Genomic DNA, 21,427 nt, shown 5'->3' with positions numbered 1-21,427 from the left:
TCTCCCTTCAGCCTGCTACTCCTAGCGCTTTTGAATCTAGCCCATGCAGTGAAAATGGCCTTTTGCCTTCTCTAACTTTCTGCAGTTCATCAACTGACTGCCGCAGCATAATAGGTCCCCCTGCAAAGAAAGGTGCCAGAGAATTTGGGGCTATAAAGATGGAACCTCCAGACGGTTGTTCACACGGGCTTGCTAAAGACCAAGTCTTTCACGTTACTAGCAAATTACCTGGCGTCCCAAGGGGCACAATTTAACAACAGTGATCATCAAGCCAGTTTATTGCTACCTTCTCTCTGGAAGTTACAAAAAGCTCTTTCCTCTTTTCTTCTGTGAAACTCTTTAGCTTCAGAGTATCTGCTTTAACAAGCTCAGCTCAACATGGAATTAGCTATAAATGTATTTCTTTATTCCTGTCTGCTTCTGCCTTCCCCCCGACCTTATTCATGGGGTAAAAACTAGCCAGGACAAACCACTGTCTTTCAACAAATAAAAATTATAGGAGAAAACTGACTTAATAATTATTTTACTCTTAGAGTTTTCCTTTGAAGAAGAAGAAGAAAAAAGCTTTTGCAGCCCTGTTCTTTCATTTCCTCCTGAAAATCTTTATTATTTTTTTTCGTGTGGCAGTTGCCTTAAATCTATTTGCTCGTCTACTCTTTTGTGCAGAATTCTACCTGTATAAATACACAAGTATCTCAGCCTTATGGGCCTCTGAGATTGGACTTTGAAAAGCGAAAATAGTTCTGCCATAATTAAGAAATTGAAATAAAACTAAGCCAGGTCCCTCTTCACTAAGGACACAGCAGGTGGGCCAGAACACTAGCCAGCTCTATCATTTTCTTGAGAGTATGATAAATCCTCTAATCTTTTAGGCCTATGGGACTATTCATGCCTATTTCAGTCAAAACAATCTCTCGTCTAATTGTTTTTAACATCACCAAAGTTAGCTAGGTTTTTACTCATGCATTATATCAAGTATCACCTTGTGGCATTGTCCTTATCCCCCTTATTTTATTTTATCTTTTTAAACCATAAGGAACCCTAGAGTATATGAAATTCAGTGGAGTAGCATGCATACAATATACCCCTATGATTGGAGGCAGGAGCTGCCTTATTTTACTAGCAAAACCAACTCGGTAGCACAAAAGTAGCACACTCCCAGGCGTAAGGATAAGAGGCCTTCCTCCAGGCTATGGATTATAGCTCATGTATTTGGGTTACATTAGCATTTCACACTATAGAGGCTTGATTCAGCCGTAAATTCCACCAGGGTAACAGAGGATGAAGGGTCTGAAGCAACAAAAAGTTTACCAAGCATGGCGTGTGCTCCTTCCTCCCTAGTCCGGCACGGGGTCAAGTACCACAGCTGCAGAAGTACAAGGTGCAGACCAAAGGAGTACAGACCGCAAATATATTTAAATCTATGCCTTCAAAATGAATCCTGACTCTTTATAAACCCTCTTATACTAAAAGAATTCCAACTCTTTACCTCAAGGGTAGGAAAAAGTGTCACCAAACAAGCAGGGCTCCATCTATATTGGACATCCACAGTGTTTATTGAGTCCTTGAAACGGAGGAAATACATTCTTCGTGTGGGCTGTCCTTTCATTTCCTTCTTTTCTCCCCCTGGTTTAGCATACAATGCATATTTCAGGCTACATATGATCTCACATCTCTATTTTCCTCCTGTACTTCTCCATTCCTTTCCCACGGCTGTGGCAGTCTGGGCTGCGGGTTAGAAGGGGCAGTGCCATGGGCAGTGGAGTTACGTGGCAGTGTCTGCGCTCGTCTCCCTGGACGCTCGTGCTGCGCCCTGCTAGGACTCATGGGCAAAATGAGCCCGTCGCTTCCCCTCTTCCCCTCCCCACCTCCCACTTATAAAATCTGCACCTGGGTTTGCTTTGGCAGCGTAACACCACTCTTGCATCCTATCCAGCAGGTACTGTGAGATGCTGATTATAACATTTGGGATTGCCTCTTTCCTGTTCTTTCTGCAGGAGGGGGAAATGTTATTTGTAAATGAACACAAGAAGTAGTAATTAGCTCTTATATAAAACTAATTTCAGCATTTGAAAACATAATAGCAATCTTTATATCTATTTCCCTGTTATCAAGACTTCAGACTGCTGAGACGCTTTCAAGGGTGTGTATTTACCAAGGAGTAGCACGGAGAGTCTGCCCTAGGGCGCAGGATGATGGGAGCTGAGGAGCTCTGGCGAATGCATGAGCAGGGAGTCTGTCCTGGGGATGCTCAAAGTCATGGATCCCTAGCCCTGGGGCAGACCGTTTTTGCAAGTGTGCCCTGAAGCCAAAGACCCTGAAAGCTGATTCTAGTCGTGAAGCTGACAAGTAACATCAAATTCAATGAGCAGCTGCAGCATCTGAAGAACTTTTGATTCATCAGAAACTTGAAAAAAAGCTCGGATTTACATACAAATTAAAAAAATAAATAAATAGATGAAATGACATTTTTAAAGACTCAGAAACCTTTTATTTTGCCTGTGTTTGCCTGGATCAGTTTAAAAGATTTGACTATTGCTTACATCTTCTAGTTTTCTGTTTCCTGGACTAAACACATTTGCTTTTTTCATCCTTTCCTCACAGTTCATTTTTTCTTGATCTTTTATTATCTTTGTTGATCTCTTCTAGACTCTTCAGAATATACCAACATGCTTGTTAATAAGTAGGGCAAATACTAGAACCTTGCACAGGACCTAGGACCTTCGTAGTTCTAGCAAAATGAAATAACGACCTATGAAGTCCTGCATGCAGCTCTGATGTTAGTACACTCCAGAATGATACTTGTCTTGTAGCATTATCTAACTCATATGCTGTTGAGGGCTCACTAAAACTCCCCCATTTTCTGTATTGCTGCTGCCTGTGTTTTTCCATTTTTTGTATATTGTCATTTTCCTTTCATCTTATTGACTTCGGACTCTTTCTCTAATTCCTCAAGATCTCTCTGAATTGCTGTTCTATCCTCCAAATGATATAACCCTTCCCAGGCTGGAGTCATTCACATGGTTCGTGTGTTCAGGATTCTGTCATGCAAATCCTTAATAAAAATGTTAAATAATGCATGGCCCAGAACTGACATATATGAAGCCAGCTTGAAATATCCTTCTAGTTTGACAGAAAGACTGTGATAACTCTCTCTGAGTATGTTTTTTTCAACCAATTCTTCATCGACTGCATTTAAGCTATTTCCCAAATTTACTTGTAAGAATGCCCCATGCATCCACGTCAAAAGCCTTATATAAATCAGATTATCAAACATATCTAGTGCTTCTCCCACATCCACTTGGCCAGTTTACATGTCAAGAAGGAAATTAGACTGGCTTGGCATGTTTCATCAAATCCTGACAAATCCATATTGGCCTTTTCTTAGCACCTTATTATCTACCAGCTGCACAAAAACAGATGAATAATTTTGTTTCAATATCTTTTGGAATATCAAAATCAGGTCAGATGCTTTATGAGTCCTTGGCATCTCCTTTCTCCCAATTTACATATAGGTATTGTATTGGCCATTTTTCTCCCATGCTCTGAACCATCTCTCCTTCTTCATAGATGTGTGGAAATAATTTCTGGTGCTTTGTCTATTTCTTAGCCCCTTCTTTCCCTATGTTGCCCTGTTTTCATGTTCTGTTGTTAATCTGAGTCATGTCAAGTTTATTTTCACAATTAGCTTATGTAAAAGAAAAAAAAAACTCTGAAAATTGCAACCTTTTCTGTATTGTGTACCACATATTACTTTCTGCACATTTTAAAACAAATCTTTCTCCCTAATACTTTGTAAGAATTACTTAGAAAATATAGCTATGCATTATAAATTAACTAGAACAAGAATTGGCATGGGAATTTAGTCATCTATACTGCTAAATTGTTATGATGTCCATGCTTTCGGCCAGAGCCAAGTAGTCACATAATTTCTGGGTCCAGTTCAGGATTTAGCACAGGTCAGGGCCCATTCCCAAAAGGCAGTGCAGATGGGACCATGTTGTTCTGGAGGCTAAGAGAGTTTAATAGCATGGATGTGACTAGACTGTGCCAACTGGCCTCTGTGTCAGAGGATGATCCCTGGCACTGTTTATTTATTAGTACAGATCTAGCCTTTATCTCCTGATATTTTCCTTATCCGTCAGATGTTAAGTTGGTTCAAGTCCCTCATTCCCACCAAACCTTACATTTAGCTGTCATTATTATGTGGTTCATAAATCCCCATCAGTGCATTCTCTTGATTTGATGTTCTATAGGAGTCATGCACGTCTTTTATGTTAATCCAGAGAAATTTAATAATTCCAAATCTCACTTTCTTTTGTGTTCAGATATTACGAATTCTTCCTTGATGTATAAGGCAACACCTTCCCCGTTCCTTCTCCACTTTTCCTCATTCCTTTCCTTCCAAGACAAGCAATTCTTTTCTGAATCAGTCTAGTTTTTACTTAAAGACAGGACAATAAGAATTTCAGTAATCCTTGGTGATTTGATGAGCCAGAGATAACATGTTCTAATGAAAGGTTGACTATTAATTTTTTAAAGTGTTTTGTTTCAAAGAGCAATAGAAATGGAAGTCTGAAAAAATCATTCCATTCTTGGATTTGATATTTGATCCCTCTTTCTTTTTACAAAATGACAGAAAGAAGAGCTCAGCGTTTTCATGCATTTGTTCATTGTCCATAAGTTTTTCATAATTAGAATTTAGGATAAAATTTATCTCTGTTTTTTTTTCAGACATTTTATATTAAACCTTCCAGTGCTTTGCTGACTTGGGAGCCCCCCCCGCCCCTGAATGCCATGGGGATCTACACAGGTGCAACAGCCCATTCAGGCACAGCAGATTGAAGGATGCTGCCCTGGATCAGTAATCATTTCATCTGCTTTAACAATAAATGATGTATTGTAAATGCATGTTCTGGAACCCCTAATTAGCAAAAGTTCATATCTTATTCAGAGTGTAACAGAGGGGAAAAATGATAGAGAAACTTTTAAAAAAATACCAAAGTTTCCCCCCCCCCCCCCATATCTATACATACACTGGAATGTATATGCTGGAAGGAGAGAAGAAAACCCCAGGCCCTTAGTAGCTGCTGAGCCATTGAAACAGTTTTCACAACATCATAGATAATTACAATTATCCTTCTCTTAGGGATATTAGAGCTGCCAATTTTCCGCAATTGAAAATAAATAAATAATTCAGAACAGATGTTGACTACTCATCCTAGTTTAGTGCAGAGCTTTAGGCAGGGATGACAGCATTAAACTTGAAAACAATGATAGGACTTGAAAATATTTCTTCTCTTCTCTTTCCCCTCTTTTTATTTTCTTCTTTTTTGTTTCTGTTTTGTTGTTGTTGTTTTAATACAGTCAGGCAGGGTTTCAAGTTTGTTATAGGGTGATTTAGTCCAATAGAAAAAAAAATAGAGATGGTTATCTGTTCTGTTTGGATTAAGAATATAAAAGAGAAAGCCTGTTTAGTAATCATGAGAAATAACAAGTGCCTGTGGGTGGCACTGTAGGTATTTGGTCATTAATTATAAACAGAACCAAGCCAGTGACTGTTCTGCTTCTGGCATATCTGTACAGTGGAGTTTCTTCAACTTCTAATCAGAACTATAATATAACTGTGACGCTCACTGGAAATAAAAGACTGACATGGCCTAAAAAGTTTTTTTGCCATTCTGGCTAACAAAATTATCAATGCATCTAACTGACTGTTTCATGTGACATTAGCAATTGCATCTTGCCTTTATGGTGATCCATCAAGAAATGAGCCTTGGCATTGTGATATCACTTGTCTTTCTTGTTGCTTTAGCTTTCTTTTATTATTATTATTATTTTACTGCTTGCTCCATGCAGACACTTTATCCTTCAAATATGCAATTTCTAGAGAGTGAGGATCATCATTCTGCTCAGAGTTACAATAAGTAAAGACAATAAAAGTCCATCTAGACCTCTGCTTATAACTTGCAGCCAAAGAGCTTTAGTTTAATTTTGGGATGGCCTTTGTTGGAGGAGAGCTTTACAGAGCTTGAACAAAAAGCACTTTTAATTTTAGCCAGACTTTCAATATTTTAGTTCTAGTAGTCTAATTAGAAATTTTAGTATATTAATCACCCATTTAGGAACTGAAGTAAGTTCCTTCAACTAAAGAAAGCAGACTACTGCCTGTATGTCAAGGCAGACATTTAGCTAAAAATGTGTGCCTGTTATACAGGCAACCGTTCCTGAAAATAATAGGCAATTAGCTTACAACTCAGCAGTTCCCTTGTTCGGATGGGTAGCTGCCGGATGATTGGAGATTATCTGATTCCTTCTTTTCAGGATCCTTTTTGATGTAGTTTAGGAGATCTTTAAGATTTTTGATTATGCTTTTTACTTATGATTCATGTCACATGCAGACGTAACAGGAGTATACATTGATCCTGTTAGCAATCTAATAGCTGAATTATTACTTCAGTTAATTTGCTGAGTGTGTGATGGGGCATAAGCTGTAAGAATCTAACACAAAACCTAAGCAACACAAAAGGAAAAAACGATATTCAATATGCTACACCACATCCTAAGAAACAAAAACAACACAAGCACCTCAGCAAGCTTTCTCGATATCACAAGAAATGCAGCATGAGAACTCAATAGCTGAGCTGGACATTTGTGCTAGCAAGACTAAGGCTTAGGTCTACAGAGTAATGTGACCTTATATTTGTGACAGCATCAGACCGTGAGTCAATATTGTAACTTCAAAGAAAGCATTCAGAGGTGGGTTCAAAGGATATTTTCTATCATTCCTTTTCTGCTTACAGATATTCTGAAAGTGGAAGAGAGAGAAGCTGAAAACCACAATTTTCTAATATAGTTTTCACTAAAAGATGAAGTGTGATGTATTCCTGATATTGCATAAAACTCAGCTCTTTGAGTTGGGGTGCAAGCATGAATAAAAATGTGACAGTTCTGTTATATGGGCCTGTGGGCTACGTCTATACCAGCAAACTAAATAGCACCCAGAAACATTTCTGGGCCTTCCACGCAATCATCTATTCTTACATTGTTACATTCTTAGAATGGTCTCTGGCATGCTTTTGGTTTGTGCCAATTAGCAGTTTCCCAAACAATCCTTGGGAACAGTAAATTTCCAGGCAGCATTCCCAACAGGCAGTTTGTATGCACCACCCTGTTTTCAGAGGCTAAGATAGATGCAGGCTCCTCCCTGCCAGTTGGCCTCAGTGCCCAGGAATGTTCCCAAGAACATTTAATTTGTTAGCGTAGAGGTAGCCGTAGGGGATCCAGTCACAGAAATTTGCCCAAGATACTTGCTCAGGTGAGTTAAAGAACAACCATCCTTCCTTCTGTTTCTTCTTCCTGCCACTCCACTCCTCATAGCTCCTTTGGCTGAGGTTGGAGAGGCATAAATAGCAGCAGGCCTTTTAAAGGATACTTTGAATATATTAAATCAGTGCAAGTTTCAATAGCTGCATATCCATTTTTAGATTAAATATTCTAGTTCTGACATAAAGGATATGTAGGCTGCCTATGAATTTCCTGAAAAAAAAAATCCCAAAGTATCCACTCTACTGTGGTAAAGAATAGTGGCAGATCCTATTGCCGTGCTTTACTAGAGTAGGTCAGAATGAGTCCTTCTCTGATGACCTTTCTAGTCTGAATGCACGTCCTGCATGTCTGAGCCTCTCCAATAGTGCTATCCTCCATGGGCTAGTCTGTTGGGGGGTGCAGTAATGGAGGGAACAGAAGGAAAGAAGAAAATAGGAAAAAACTAAAATCACCCTAAAACTCATGCTGCAGATGAGGACATCTGCCAATACTGTCCTTCAGGGCATACCCACTGCTCTGTATGATGGAGGCATCATGCTAAGGTAAGAAGTGCTGTAAGATAACTTAAAATATTGTTATAGCTGTAGAAGGGAAGACATCCTTTTTGCTTGCAACTGTATTTATTATCAATTGAAGGTGACTCCAAATTAGAATTGGATTCTAAGCTTTTCTCTAACAAGAAGAAATAAAAATATGGTTTAAATACTTTTGATCCCTAAAGAAAACAGAAAATGTGTGCATCAGGTCAGGAGATTAGACTATGGACTTCAGTTGTGGTTGTGAAGTAACGCATGCTGACAGCATATGCTGCAGGAGTACTGCTGATATACTATGTTTACTGTCGGTGGTTAGTAAGGAACACAAGCATTGCATATGTCTTCATCCTTGTCTTCTCTCTCACATGTGCAAGTATGTCAACTGTACCTGTTTTTTACGTCAAAGATGCTTGTGACCATTAATCCTAGTCCTACTTTTAAATTAACTCATCAAGCATACATTGAAAAGAAACAGATTTACTTATGAATTCGGATACCTCATTAAATTAAACAGTAAAATGCCTTCCTTTTCCAAGATGAACACAGTGTTTTGAATGCAACTTAACACCGTATATTTTGAGGATGAGTTATTTTAATAAGGATAAATTATTTGCAGACACTTGGTAAGTGAAAGTCACCAACATGCAGAACAGCGATGGTGAAATGTGGCTTCTGGCATTTGGAAGACCTCCCTTCAATGTGGTAGTTTCTTGCATTATTCTGGATATACTCTGGAATGATTGTACTGCTAATGCTATTTAAAAGGGTCAATATTTATCATGCTGTGCAATGTTCCTAGTGTCTTAAAAACTTGTATGGCCCATACTGCCACAGGGTATGAGCCTTTTTCAAGCTTCACTGCAATTATCCTCGGAACGCCCAGTGAGATAAAGAAGTGTTTTTACCCCATTTCCACACACCAGGAGTGAAGGCACAGAGAGACTGTGGCTCAGATTCTTAACAGCAGAAGTGCAGCATGGCACATTTGTATCGAGGTGCTCCTCTCACTCTTCCATCTACTGTTTTCCTCACTAAGCCCCCAGATCGTATCTCCCTACATACTATCCTCCGTCTCCTTCTTGTTCCAGTCACCCAGTGAATGAGCATCAACTCTCCTGGCAGCTATGGAGCAGTAGCCAGTAAATTTAGGGCATATTTTTTAGCATGTTCCTTTTAATTAACCCATAAAATACCATTTATACACAATGGCTGTATAGATATCTTTCTGACCAATGCATCTGGCTTTCCTTTTCATAAAAAAAATTATGATTATGAAGGAGCAAGAGAAATAATTCACACTCACATTTCATCTGGACACACAGATGGGACCTTAGCCAAGGCATACATTAAGACCTGGCAGCTAGAAGTGCTTCCAAGATCTACAGTTTAGTCTCCAACCCTCCCATCAGGCTGGTTTCCCAGTCATTCAAATATTACAATCAAAATAACCATAGACAAAAGGCGTTATGATTATTTATTAATTTTATGAGAAAGTTGAAAGTCTACTGGAGGGTGAATTTCACTGTATCTTCAAAAGCGAGAAAAAACTGTTCAAACAGTTGTGTCATATACCAAATAGCCATTGAAACCAATGTGCAAAATGATTTTTGGAGTAGGGTAAAAGCTTCTATACAGATTAAAAAAAAAAAAAAAGGACCCCTTTTACCTTCAGGGCTGTATCTCATGGGATCTTTCCAAGCAGATCCCTGAACAGGCCAAATTCTGCTCTCCTGAAGTCCCGGCTTGTGATCCTGCTTTTTGCCCTGCTTCCTTCTCACAGGATCCTGAACCATCCACCATCTCCTGGTCACTGCACTCAAGGCTGCCCTTGGCTTTCACATCTCCGACATGTTCTTCCTCATTTGAAAGTATGAGGTCCGGCAGAGTGTCCATGAGGACTAAGGTCTGTGAACTGTCTGTCTGTCCCTCCTTGGCTATGCTTACCTGTCAGCAGCAGGCACCCTCAGAGGGTTTCCAGGAATCCCCCAGCAACCTCTGACAAAGTCCCCAGAAGATTCAGAAGATTTCAAAGCAGAGACTAGAAACTGCTGTACAAACTGCTGTGTCTGCTGGCTGCCTCTTTAACTTAATAATAACTAGTTTCCTTGTCTTCAGAATATGTGTTGGCGTCATCAACTCATTTTAAGGAGATACACTCCTATTATTCAGCAAACATCTCAGGAAACCACTAGTAAGGATTTTTATTAAATCTGCTTACCTGGAAGTGGTACAATACATTTGAAGAATAAGAAAATTTGACTTAAGAATGTGAAAGAAAGTGACCTGGACAGCTATAAACCCATTAATTGTACTGCTGCAGTATCCAGGAGGTAGAACACATTTTAAGGGAAGGAATAATTAAAGACAAGGAAGTAAAGGGAAAATAGGATAAAATGTGACATGGATTCACCAAAGATAGATCACATTAGCCTCAGTAGATATTTCTCTTTGATGAGTTAATTGATTTTCTAGATAAAGGAAAGGCAATGGGTTTAATCTAACTGGACTTCAGTAAATCATCTGATATGTTGCCATATGGGAAATCATTTGTTAAACTGCAGAAGATGTAGATTAGTATAAGAATTAGATGCTGGATAAAGAGCAAATGAATAGAACAGCATAAGAGAGCAGAGAAAAAGTATTATTGACTTTAACAGGTTGAGGATAACTTAAAAGTTGAGTAAAGTATCATTCTTGAGGTTTTTCAAGAATTAAAGCTCAAGTAATTGGTCATATCTTCATTACTCGTCTTGACACAAGACTACTGCTAATGAAAAATGTTAGAAACCCCTGTCAGTGAAAGAAAAAATGAGCTGAACTTGAAAACTACACTAAGAAAAAATAAGAAATAATTCTTGTATATTTGTATAAAATGCCTGATAATGCACTTAGAGTTTAACAGCAAGAATTTCTTCCATAAGGCGAATCCATCAATTAGAAAACAATGAAGAAGTAAAACACCTTAAAGTTCTAGTCAGCCACAGAAAAAGTATGAGGTAACCAAATATTGTCATGCAATGTATCAGAATGAGTATTTCCAGGAAAGAAAAGAAAACATTGATGTCAGCGTCTGAACACTGAGTTCATCTAGAACATCATTTATGTTTTTAGTCACTTGTCTTGAAGAAAGAGGAAGTGAAACTAGAACAGGAGCAGAGAAGGGCTCCTGAATAAATGGAAGATATCGATATTCTAGGTAGGCTTCATCACTCAGTGAAAGAAAGAGTAAGAGGAATTACAAATACCTCTGTGCACAAAGGGAGGATTGTGAAGACCAAAAAATCCTTTGCCTATGTGTAAAATAATGTAAGAGTTGTATCGCATTATGAAATAATGATATTGTGACGCCTTTGACACCAAGGGACTGTAGCCAATGACTCAAAATGTCCTCTCCAATCCAATGTTCTTAGATCCCAAAATAGAAAAAATGGCTTCTCTTCTTAATGGTTTAGTAAGATGTGTGAATGACAGAAAACAGTCTTTTAACAATGTATCCAGACACACAGAAAGATTTTCTGATACGTATACATAAATTTATTTCCAACCATCAAAGGCAGTTTGGGGTCAGAAACCTGAATGGCATAATTGTCAGTAATACTCAACTGATGCTAGTAATTTATATTCCAATATCCTCAGGGGTCCTAGTCTGTACCATGGTCTTGTTCTGTCCTGCAAAACAGAGAAAAAAAAATACATTTCCTTAGGACCTTCTTTATCCAAAAAAAAGATATGACTCTGTTTCAAATCCATTAAACTTCGATGTTGTGGATGTAGACAGGTGCAATTGTTCTTATGCAGTTATTGTCATAAAAGAGGAAAGCTGTAAATTTCCATCTTCAAGAAAGACCAAAAGGACCATCTGGGGAATAACCAGCCAGTCATATCGCTTTGGTTCCTGGCAAAATCAGTGAAAGAGCCCTCTTGGAACACATTTCTGGGCAGATGAAGGAGAAGAAGGTGACTGGGAACAGTCAGCATGGGTATACCAAGGGTAAATAATACCTGACCAACCTGAGTGCCTTTTATGATAAAATAAATGACTGGATTTGTGGATGAGGGCACAGAATTGAATGTCATTTGTCTTGACTTTAGCAAGGCTTTCAATGCTGTCTCTCACAATATTCTTGTATTTAAATTAAGAGATTATGGTCTAATGGGTGGACAACCAGATGGGTAAAAAAATGGTAGGACAGTTGGGCTTAAAGGCTTAACTGATCTCACTCTACCTTGTGGACCTAACCAATGCAGTATCACAGAGATCTATCCTGGGTCCTGTCATGTTTGACATCTTTATCAATGACCTGGAAGTGTGCTTGCTCATCAGGTTTGCAGGTGACACCACACTGGGGGGACCAATTGATACACTTGTGATCTGGACTGCCATTCAGAGGGACTCGGACAGGTTGGAGAAATGGACCAACAGGAACCTGATGAAATTCAACAAGGAGAAGTGCAAAGTCCTGCATATGAGAAGTACTAACTCCCTGCAACCATACAGGCTGAGGAGCAGCTCTGTGGAAGAGACCCTGGGAGTCCTGGTCGACAGCAAGCTGCATGAGCCAGCAGTGTGCACTGGCAGGAACAAGAGCCAACAGCATCTGGGAGTGTATGAACAGGGCACAGCCAGGAGACTGAGAGAAGTGGTTAACCCCTCTACTCAGCACTCATTAGACCACACCTGAATCCACTTTTGAGCCCCACAGTGCAAGAAAGGCTTTGATAAACTGGAGCAAGTTCAGTTGAGGGGCACAAAGATGCTTGGGGGCTAGAGCACTTGCACTGTGAGAAGAGGCTGAGGGAGATAGCTTTGTTCAGCCTGGATAAGAGATGGCTTCATGGGCACCTAATAGCAGCCAGTGCCTACAAGGAGGTCAAGCACTGGAGCAGGTTGTCCAGAGAGGTTGTGCAGTCTCTGTCCTTGGAGGTTTTCAAGGCCTAACTGGATAAAGACCTGGACAACCTGGATGGACCCCACAGCTGACTCTGCTTTGAGTAGTAGGTTGGACTAGAGGCCCCTGAGATCCCCTCCAGCCTGGATGGTCCCATGATTGTATATAACTGTGCGTATCCAGGAACTGTATGATTTACCAATGTAACATTTCACACACCCACACCAAAGTAGCTATATGAAAAGAACAAATAAATGTAAACCAAGCTTCAGTGTCAGATGAAAGATAGTGCAGGGTTACACTACTCTGTGTTTGGAAATAACGATTTGTATCAGTGCTAGTTCTAGGATTTCTGTCCCATATTCCAACATGATACAATTATTCAGCTTGTTAAATAGAAGCTTTAGCACACCCAATGGCTAACCATAAGTCAAGAGGTCCAATTTAATGTTGTCCTTCATGTTCAAAGTCAGAGGAAATGCAAACCTCGTGTAAGACACCATGATTTCAAATGAAATGTTTTGCACAAAGTCTGAATGGGTGTAAATCACTCCCTAGCTTACAGGCAAAAAATGAATTAGGACCAATGAAAAAAGCCCATGGCTTTATTTCTAAACAACAACAACTTTTTAAAAATATAATTCTGGAAAAACAAAACAAAACAAAACAACCCTTCAGGAACTACTCAATGGAGTGGTGGGTTTCCCCAACCATTTTTCAAACCAACCAGATTGATTTTGCTCCATTTTTTCATTAAACAGATTGCTTCAGACTGTGAGCTCCTTTGCCAACTTCTAGCCTGCAGTGAATTTTAATGGCTGAGTCATAAACCCCTCCAAAATGGGATATGTAATGGAAATGCTGAGGGACCCTTAACTAGAGTAAGTGCTGTGTTATGCTGCAATAATAGTAAACAATAATAGTAATATTAATAAAAATAACACAGCTTTATATGAAACCATAAAAGGCCATTTATATGATCACTGTACAAATATTTAAGATTCCAAAATACTGCATTTTTCACAATTATGATGATGTTACTGGCTTTATAGACTCTTTTCAGAAGCCTTTGGGTTTCAATGCGTTGCATACTTTCAGCTCTTAAGGCAGGTTCCATTAAGGGCATGCAAAGGCAGGCCTACGTCATGGAAACTACTGATCAGCTTAGGGGACTTTTTCACTAAAACTTTTTTAATGTCTCCACTATATATATTTTTAACATATACCTCCTAATGAGGGAACAGAAAAGTTCAAAGTTTCAGGATGTCTGAAAAATCCCCAAGTACAAATCAATGATAGCAACCTATTTAATAAATTATGAACCTAAAAAATAATCAGTTAAGATTCATTATCAAAAAGGCAATTTCTTATAAAGCAGCTTCCACATGTCCCCAGGCCATAAAAATTACTCCCTGGCTTCCCACTGTGTGGAAGTTTCAATTAGAATTTCATGTTGAAATGTACGTTAACACCTTCTTATATATATTTTGGTAATGTCTGTTTAACTCTAGCTGTCACAACTTGGAAAGGATATTTTTTTCTTTTCCAATAAGCCAGCTGGAAAAAAAAGGGGAAAGATATTGAATGGTTCATAAATATATAATGTTTCACATTTGTTATATTCTGCAATCAGAGGCAGCAGCTTTAAACTTGCATATTAATGCATAATTCCACAAACTTAAAAAATTGATCTGCCAATGTCTCCCCTCTAGCAAGCTTTTAATTAAATGAACTTCACTCACCTTACTGCTAAACTCCTTAGGTTCATTTTATACTGAGATCTGATGTATTTTTTGGTGTTTTTTTTTTTCCTAATCGTAAAGGTTGTTTAGTAAACAAGTATTTAATAATGTATACAAGGTTACCGATCATAGATCAATGCCAATTACTTATTCACAATAAAAAGCTTGGAAATAATGAGGTTAATGAGGTTCTTTTACATTCTTGCCAGCCAAAACCAAGAGTGGACTACTACTCAGCTGCGCTAAAATGAAGTTGAGCTTTTAATTTGTAGGAAACCATGCTGATTTACACCAACTAGAGATCTACTTTAAATACTTTTTCTCCCCATCTTGTTATATAAGAATGGAATTTGTAGTTGTGACAGTTCTATTTAACAACAGCAATAAGTTAGTAGCTGGTTCAAAAAGGGAGATCACTGTAATAGCAGTGAGAATCTGAAATACTGTGGATCCCTCACTGTAAGTCTGTGAAGAATATATCAGATTGAGGCCAGTTAATGTCTCAAATTACAAAATAACAGGCTGAGCTGTACTAAACTACAAGATGTGACAAATCTATGGCTCCAGTGAGTCAGGATATGGACCTTAATAACGAAAGAAATACAGCCGCCATATAACTTTGGACTTCAGAAATGCATCAGGTGCATGCTTCAGGGCAGGAACATTAGGCAGAAATGGCAAAGCCAAGGTGTGCTGTTCCCCCAGGCTGTATCCAGCTCCCTCGGTGCTGTTGGACATATGTCACTGCAATTGCCCTACAACCCCTGGACTTCAGGAAACAATAGCAGGGCTATGAAGAGAGTGAGAGATGCAATGTGCACTGCCAGTGTGCAGACAGGGAGCTCCGTTCAGTGGCTGCACCCACGCCTCTGCTAATCAGGCCACTGCCAGAAGGTCTCCAATAAGCCCCAATTACTGGAGAATCCTCCTGGCTTCACTGTCCTATGAGGCAGGGTAGAAAATGCAGAAAACCTGGAGAATCTTATTTTTTCATTGTGTGAATTGCAATCTGTTACCAAGAGGAGAGTAGGAATCCTGGCTGGTTTCATGCTTCCCCGGTTCCTCACTGCCCTCAGTGTCACTTATCTGCTATCATCAGTCTGGTCTATGAGGAGAACTCAAGGGCAGAGGAAGGCTATGGGATTTTCCTTCCATACTGAGGTTTTGAGACCTTATATAAGAAACTCTTTCATAATTATAGCTGAAAGACATCAGCAATTGTATTTCTATCACTTCTGTATATTATAATACTGTGCAAAGTTCCACCAGAATCCAAAGGATATTTATGTTTCTAAGCATCTCACATGCTTGTAGATTGAAGCAGCAAAAGCAAATGTACCTGCCAGTGACTTTCGATGCCCATAGAAAATATTGCTGCATTTCTCCTTCCCCTCCCCAAAATCCATTGCTTCTAAACCATTTGCAAACTGCAAAGGAATTATAACTGCAGCACCCGACATTACATGACAGCTGTTTGAACAGAAATACTAATTGCTTTCATATTTAATTAGCTATTGTTTAAATTAAAAATACCAACAAAACAATCACAGCAGGCTCATTGTAACAGGAGGTTTATTGGTCCAGGCACTAGCTCAAAGAGCAGCAGGCGCTGGATTCATGCACTACCACTCTTTAGTCCTGAGAAAGTGCCAGCACATTCCTCACTCAACAGCTGCTGGATCATCCCACTGGCCTGATCTTCTTCCTTAATGATTCTTTCCCTCCTGAAAGATCAGAAATTGAGAGACATCATCAAAGACGGGGGGGATAATCTCACCTACCTTTAGATACTGATAGTGCAGATGACGAGAATCCCTTTATTAGCAGTGGGGAGCTGTAGCTCCACTTGTGTCGCTAAAGCCAGGGTGTTTTGTAGCCAGGGTGTATTGTGTCCACACCGCTCAGGGCTTGCCCACTCTCGAGGAAACAGGCTATTTTCACAAATTGCAACACTTGGTCCAAGGACATTGTGATTATTTCTGTGCGGTATCTTTCCAGTTCCAAGTGACCGAAGTGACATGACAGCTGGTCACAGGGAATGGTGTTTTTCTGTCAGGAGGCAAAAGGTGTGTGCTGTGCATCCTGCAAGGTGGTTTGAGGGTGTGATGCTCGTCCTATGGGCCTTGGGGAGCTGCATCCAACGCAATCTCATCCTGCCTATGTGTAATGTTTTCTGGTGTTTACTGTCCCCAGAGTGACCTTGGGTTTCATCCTGGAAGGCAGCAAGCTCAGGCAAAATGATATTTAAATAGTTTGGATAAAGAAAAGATCATGATCTGAGAGCAAAAAGGAGAGTTAAGTTAGTTGTTCATGTAGATAAAAATGAGACACTTACAAAACATAGCTTACTCCTTCCTAAGGTCCAACACAGCTTTGAACTCAAAGGCCTATTTTCTCTATTCACTTTAAAAGGAATCTAGATGGACTGGGTTAAGTGCAAATTTCTATGCTAGGGAAATCCAGCGTAAGGTGAGATGAATCTTAGGCCTTCTGCCATATGAAAGAAATAGCCTCAGCAGCTGTCACTCTCCAACATGTTCAGTCTTTCCCCTGCTCCATTTGCAGTAGTTGGGAGTACTGTAAGCCTCACTCCAGGCAACGAGAGATATACAGCAAGTGCAGTTGCAGTGCTGGACAGCGGCATACACTGTATGGTGGATGTCCCAGTGGCAGGTCACTCTAAAAGGTCCAGGGCTATTTCCCTGAATGTGGACACTCTGGAATATCTTTGCTTGAGATATCGCCAAATGGTACTTTTTGTGGCATTTTTCAGCTGAATGTGGTGCTACACAATGACTCTAATCCCAGTCTTCTTCCCAGTGACATTTATAGAAATTATCATTAATTTATTTCGTATAGCTTTGGTTGCTGCATGACCATTCACTTATGCAGATTCACAAAGATGCTGGCAAGTATATTGCAGGTGAAACTATTTACTTAAATAAATATCTGTGTACATTTTCATGTGAGATTCCCTTTCTGCTGATATTCATGCAAAGAAAATTGTCTCACCCAAATATACATGAAAATCAAATATTTAACTGTTGCAAACACTGCCAAGGACAATTTTGTTTAAAATGTGTGCAAATATTCATGACAAATGTTTTGTGATATTCACTCAGCTCTGAATAATTAACAATGCTTAAATTGCAACACATGTAACAAAACCTATTAGTTCTAATAAGTCAGTACAGTAGAATTAATCAGGTTTTCATTTAAGCAAATGTATTACAAATACAAATTGTTTCGTAAGCTGTCAAATGCATAGAAGCACAAAAGTGTGCACTTGTTTTAACTACCAAATACCAGGATGGTATTTAGTGTACTGGTGACTACATGACTGGGAACCTAGTTCACGTATAACCTTAATAGAGGGCTTGGACTTTGTGGTGGAATTCCTCACACCTAACCTTAGCTGCCTAAAAATTAAGGGTGTAAAAAGTTGCCTCAAGCTCCCTGTAAAATCAATGGAGATTGCAGAAACACTCATTCTTCCTTAAGACAGGTGTGTATGACAGGGGGAATGAATTGCATTCTGGAGGTTCCTGTCACTCTCCATTAACTATAAGAGGAGCCTTAGCAGCTCATTTAGACTAGACACCTACAAGACAGATAGAATTAGGTGATATGAATCTCTTCCATTACAGTTCCCAAACAACAAACTTGGATTAGGTGAAATGAACTCGCCTCTAGTTGGCATTTCCAAGAGAATGTAAGGGAATTGCATGTCCGGCTGAAAAGGATTTTCATTACGAATCCCTGACTTGGTTATTATGTGCCATATTTCTTTGCCTATAAAAATACGACAACCCGCTTGCCACGATCACGATCTTAGTATGAAGCGCAAAATAAATAATGATGTATTTATTCAAATCTCACTTTGTGAGTGAAATGTATATATAACTATTGGAAAGTTTTTCCTTTCAAAAACATAAGTTTCTTTCCCCCAAGGTTGCAAAGAGAAGTTTGGAAATGTACCCCAAGTGTTTCTCAATGCTTGAAGTATAAAAAGCAAAGAAAAAGAATCTGAAAATTATTTAATTTTTCCTATTGTCATGATTTTAAGACAGCCTCATGACTTTTGGGGACCTGACCCATGATGTTTTAGCACTTAGGGGTGGAATTGCTATGATAATAATATACTTACCTATCTCACTGGGGTTAATAAGGATGCATTCATTTTCCAGAAGCAAAATACATGTTCATTATACTATCCATTTGGAAAGTATGATAGGCAGAATCAAGGAAGTGCTCTGGCACTGATGCATGCCTTCATGCTGAATGCATATGCTCTAAATCTTCACACAATACATGAACAGAGTACATAAAGGAAAGCAAACGTGAAACGTATTTCCCTATACTGAACTATCATTACCCTGTGAATGTTTCATTTGGGAATGCAAACATTAATACAAAGTGGGCTCTTCTCTATTCAGCCCACAAACATCACATTAGTTGAAAAATACATTAGTTGGCAAGGGAACAAATACCTGATGCTGGAGAAAACCAGTGGGGAACCAAACTCGTTGCTAGCTGGTGAGGAAAAGTTTGTCCATAGGAGTCCCACATTACAGCCTAGGTCAGCAAGACCCAGGACGATGCTCAGATTTACAGCTACTGGCTTGTGAAAGGCTCTGAGGGAATTCAGTTAGATTTTGGTTGACTGTAGAAAGTTGCATGCTGTAAATCTGATCCTGGCAAAGCTAGTCCAGTTGTGCCTCTACCTAGGCATGCCACATACTGAACATCTGGCATAATTAGCAGTCTCCTCCTTGGTATGCCAGAAGCATATGCAGCTGCGTTGTGTTTGTCTTCTCGGCAGACACAGGGCAGGCGAAGCACAAGCTGCAGCTTCCTCCTAACGTCTGCTGAAACAGCCATAGTCAGATCTAATGCAGCCGTGGACGTATGTGGATTCCAATATGGCCAACTCACCCATTTACTCATTGTAAACACAATGCCGGTTTTCTGTTTTGTTGCTTCTTTTTCTTTTTCTTTTTTTTTTAATAGCATGCCTGAAGTGTTCAGATACTATACTAACGAGGGTCATCTGCATGGCTAGATGGATAAGCTGGAGATCTATAGTTTTTTAAATTTTCCGCATAATTTGGCTGTTTTGCTAAAGTTTAAAATGTATTGTAAGTTTGGGGTTTTTTAAATTAATTTCAAAATTTGCTATCAGCAAGATTTCAGCTCAATGTAATGTTAACTAATTTGTTTTTCATTAAGTTCTTTATTAACAAAGAAATCCCCTGACTATTACACTCCTCTGACTTTTTGATAATCTCCCTTGCAACCAGTCACATAATGCTTGAATACTTTTCACTGAAATATTATCAAGCCAAAAGAGCTGATGGGGCCTGTAATTAACTTCTAAATAATGCCAAAGTAATAGGATGCTGTAAGTGCTAGGAGTCAAAAACCGACTCATGCCCTGTTGCAGGGACCTGTGGCACAATGCGCAGCCACAGATTGCTAGCCTTTGAGCTGAGGCTCACCTGCCTTTCCTTCCTGTTCTTCTTCACTTTTGCTAACAGCCTGCACATTTTCAGTTCAGTGCAATTTACATTTTACAGTGGTTTTGTGACTGCACCCCAGGATACTTAACACATTCAAATGACCACAAGCTATTCTGTCCTGATGGGCAAGATGAAGCACAGTGATGCCTCCTCAAACTTACTTCCTTTCCAATTACAAAAATAAATTAGCTGAAACTAACAGCACAAACCTGAGAAATGGATATTGCAACGAAGAGAACACCTTCAAGCTGGGCTGAGAGTGATAATAATCTAGCCCATAATTAAGAGTAGAAATATGCTTGAGTATTAAAAGACTCTTTGCTTCATTTGCAGTTGATAGGAACAGAGCGAACTCATTACTATAGCAGTGTAAGGCTTTTCATGCAAGTGCCATAAAAATACATTACAAATATAAGCTAATTAGCCACATAACACACCTTGATGACAAGCAATTCCTGCCATAATCCATTTTATGGAGAGATGAGTCACCGCTTGCTCAAAGGTGACAAAGTGGCTGTAGCATCAGGAATTGAAATCAGGATTTCCATTTCTCATGAAACTATAAAGATACATTACCTCAAACACACTGTATGAAAGTAGATATCCTCAATAACTTCGGTACCAAAATGTGCTGTAAAGTGCTTTTTCCGCAACAGCAACAGAACCCCATGGTGGACCGTGCTGGTTACGTTGCCTCCAGAGATGGGCTAGAACCCTGGGAAAAGAGAAAGAAATTCACATTGGGCCATTTGCACTAATTCTCCTGAGTTCATTTTGTGCATGTGCATGGAGAGAGCTGGAGAGAAAATGCAAGCAAAGGTGAAGGACAGCTGGGTCTGGAGCAGTGGATTCTCATTTACAGAACCCACCAGCCACCTCCAAGAACCTTCTGGACCTGGAACGTCTTGTTTCCTCTGCAGTTCACTACAAATGGACTTCACACAGAGGGATTTATTTAACCACTACATATAAACAGAAGCAGATTTTTTTTTGCTATGATAGGGTCTCTTTCTCTAGCTTTCATCACTGCTTCTTTGGAGCAATTAGACCCAGGAAATGGTATTAAACATAAAATGAAAGCCTGAGGCAAAGGTTCAAATGCAAACTGGAACTTGGTAATGTTTAAGGTTATTTCTTTTGTCTACTTTTAACATTTTCTGCCTGACACAGCAGAGTATGTTCTTTTTAAAGCTGAAATTTTGAAAATGAAAATGTAAAGTTTCCCCTTTGCAAAACACAGATGACATTTTCAAGAGTCCTCCCTCTGCAGCTTCCACTATATTTTTTAAAGCAACATAAAGCTGTTATAAAAAATCAAATAATGAAGATTCAGAGAAAAGAGAGAGAAAAATTGAGGGATCCAATATTTTATCCCATTTCTGACCAGTTCTAGACTGCTCCCTTATATTTCC

The 21,427-nt window shown here is 39.3% G+C and overlaps 1 long non-coding RNA gene across 1 annotated transcript; it reads right to left on the bottom strand.

Annotated features, from left to right (window-relative positions):
• Positions 1-16,051: 16,051 nt before the first annotated feature.
• On the bottom strand, positions 16,052-20,718 carry LOC135328000 (uncharacterized). Its single transcript, XR_010388717.1, has 2 exons — positions 20,592-20,718; positions 16,052-16,220 (listed from the first exon to the last, which is right to left on the bottom strand). It is a non-coding gene; the product is annotated as an uncharacterized LOC135328000 (long non-coding RNA).
• Positions 20,719-21,427: the final 709 nt, after the last annotated feature.

Source organism: Dromaius novaehollandiae, chromosome 3 (genome assembly GCF_036370855.1).
Source record: "Dromaius novaehollandiae isolate bDroNov1 chromosome 3, bDroNov1.hap1, whole genome shotgun sequence".
Taxonomy (NCBI): Eukaryota; Metazoa; Chordata; class Aves; order Casuariiformes; family Dromaiidae; genus Dromaius; species Dromaius novaehollandiae.
This window is presented reverse-complemented; position numbering and strand designations above follow the sequence as displayed.